This window comes from Pteropus medius, unplaced genomic scaffold (assembly GCF_902729225.1).
Source record: "Pteropus medius unplaced genomic scaffold, Ma_sr-lr_union100, whole genome shotgun sequence".
Taxonomy (NCBI): Eukaryota; Metazoa; Chordata; class Mammalia; order Chiroptera; family Pteropodidae; genus Pteropus; species Pteropus medius.
In genome coordinates, this window is record NW_024346667.1 from 7963431 (window position 1) to 7966307 (window position 2877).

Here is a 2877-nt window from a genome sequence, read left to right on the forward strand (position 1 = left end):
GTCTATGGCCATGCCACCCTGAACAAGCCCGATCTCGTCTGATCTTGGAAGCAAAGCAGGGTCAGGCCTGATTACTATTTGGATGGGAGACCACCTAGGAAGACCAGGTGCTGTAGACGTCAAAAATTAAAGAATTGTAAGCTGACAAGGTCCTTGCAATCTGTGAGGTCAACTAAGGGTTATCTTGCCTAAAAAAAAATTTAAAATATCAATCAATCAATCAATCAATCAATCACTGGTTGTTTCAATAATTCAAGCTTATTTTTTAATAAAAAAAATCAGATGAATTGAAGAAAACTTTAAATATGCCTGTTTTAAGTGTATCTAGCACACAAGCACTTTTTCATGAGAAAACTGTGAATAGTTCTCCGTATTGGTATATTTCGCTTTTTACAAAGTGTATAGGACAGATACTTCTATTTTTCAGGTAAATTCCATATATTCAAAATTATACTCAGTTATTTTGTGATTTGCTATTTCAGAGGCAATAACTGCTAAAATGAAAATAACAAAAACTCTAAAATCATATAGCAACTATTTTCCTTAAAATTTTGATTTTTTTTCTCTTAAATCTCCCTAAGAAGAAAACCTAGGCAGGTAGCACTATTCCTACTTTCCAGGAAGAGAGGCACAGCTGAGTGACTTCCAACAATTATTTCAGTAGTATCAAAAGTGAAGGACCATAGGGACATGCTATAATACTCTTGTTTCTGTAGAATCTAATTTCTCAAACCCAATATAAAATATACTCTTTGAATCTAGGCTTTTTGCTTCATTTAAAATTAAAAAAAGAATTATTTTAAAATTGATCATGCTTTTAGTAGTTTCCTGAGCTCAATAGCACATTCCTTGCTTGTATAAATACTGAATGTGACAAATTACATTCACATCACTCTATATGTTAGACTAAAATGATGATGGTAATGAGTATTTAAAAGATAATAAAGCTTTTATAATGATTAATGAGTAGGTATGACCTAGTTAAAGAAACAGATTATAGTTGAGGAAATAGAAAGAAAAGATCAAGCAGCAGAGAGAGAAATTGACTCCGGGGTATGCTAACTCTAGAAAATGTTCATTCCGAGCTTTCAAAATTCATTAATCACAAAGCGGTCTGTTTCTTTAGGAATTTATAGTTAAAAATTAATGATTTTTATACTCACAGTAGGTATATAATGCAAATTAACTGGTTATTTTAGGACAAATGTTCTGTATCCTATACACATATTTGAAATATTCAAATGTTAAACAATATATTTACCTTTTTAATGGGAATAATGAGCACTGTTTTATTTTTGGTTACATGTCCTGGACTCCTGTGACACTCTCTGCCTCCGCTCTGGAATCGGTCATTTCTCTTTTTTTAGTAGAGAATGCTATTTAGGGGCCAAGACTTGGGTAATAGGTATGCTCATTGCTACTGGGTTTTAGCTGCTCCCAAGCCCCTCAGTGGACAGAGCTCGGGAATACGCATACATATCCACACACTTGTATCTTGTAAATCATCAATATGTATGACAGCCCTCTTCCACCCCCACAAATGTCCTCCTCAGCCCACTCAGATCCCAGTACACTGTGTTGGGCCAAGTTCTGCATGGGTGCTCTACTCAATCCACTCTGACTTGGAAACGGGTTGGGTGACCCTCCTACACAGAAGCTCGTCCCCAGCTTAGGCTCTGGCATGCCTTACAGGCCAATCCTCTTCTGTGTTGCCCTTCTTAACCCACCCAGACTCCAACATACCATGCCTGGCTGCCTCTGCTGCCTCCTTAGCTGAATGCCTTCCTCACCCTGCTCTGGTCCACCATTGATACCTCCTCAGCCTCTCCTAATAGCTTCAGGATTGAAGTCTTTGGAAAGGAAAAGAGAAAGAGGAAGAAGTAAATTTTTGTATTAAAATTTGTTTTGCACTTAACGTGCAGAATGTAACCAACAGACCTCAATGAACCAGTTTTCTGGGTCACCAACATCTCTTCTCCCTGCTTTTGGTGGCATACCCTGATTTTTACTTTGATGAAATACCCTCTTCCATTCTCAGTATATGTTACTTAGACAACGCTGACTTCACCCCTCCCTCCAGGGGTGGGCGTGTGACTCAGTCCTGGCTAGTTGACTACATTCTCTTGGCTCTAGGGGCTAGCATTATCTTTTACCCTGTTGTTTAGACCAAAAAACAACAAAAAACAAAAACAAAAACACCCCCATCCCAAAACATGTGTTTATCCATGGCTTCTTTCATTCTCTTATGCCCCACATCCAATTCATGAGCAAATTGTCTTCCTTCAAAACACACTCCAGCTATAACCATTTCTCTCTACCACTGTCGCTTACAGAGGTACCCTATTTCAAGCTACCTTCCTCTCTTACATGACCTCCCGCCTCCAGTTTGTTCCACTATAGAGTATTCTTCACACAGCAGCCAGAGAAGATCTTTTAAAACTTTAAGACAGGATTTAAGACAGATGATGTCACTCCCCTGCTCAACAGGCTTTAATGACTTTCTCTTACTCTCAGAACAAAATCTAATGTCCTCACACTATGATCAACCAGGGCCTACATCAAGACCTACCGTACCTAAAGAACTTATAAAACTACAGATGCCTGTGCCAACCCCAAGAGATCCTGATTTAACTGACCTGGGGCAGTGGCCTGGACATGGCTTTGTTTTGTTTTGTTTTGTTTTGTTTTGTTTTGTTTTGTTTTGTTTTGTTTTGTTTTGTTTTAAAGCTCCCCAGTGGTTCTAACATGCAGCCATAGCTAAGAACCGCTGCCTACATGATCTAGCTCTGGCGACCTGTCACACTTCATATGTTATCACTGTTGCCACCATGCACTCCAGCCACCTGGGCCTCTCTGCCGTTCCTTGAGCAGGCCAAG

The 2877-nt window shown here is 39.0% G+C and overlaps 1 pseudogene; it reads left to right on the forward strand.

The window, feature by feature from the left end:
• On the forward strand, positions 1-119 carry LOC120613557 (uncharacterized; annotated as a pseudogene).
• The last annotated feature ends 2758 nt before the right edge of the window (positions 120-2877 follow it).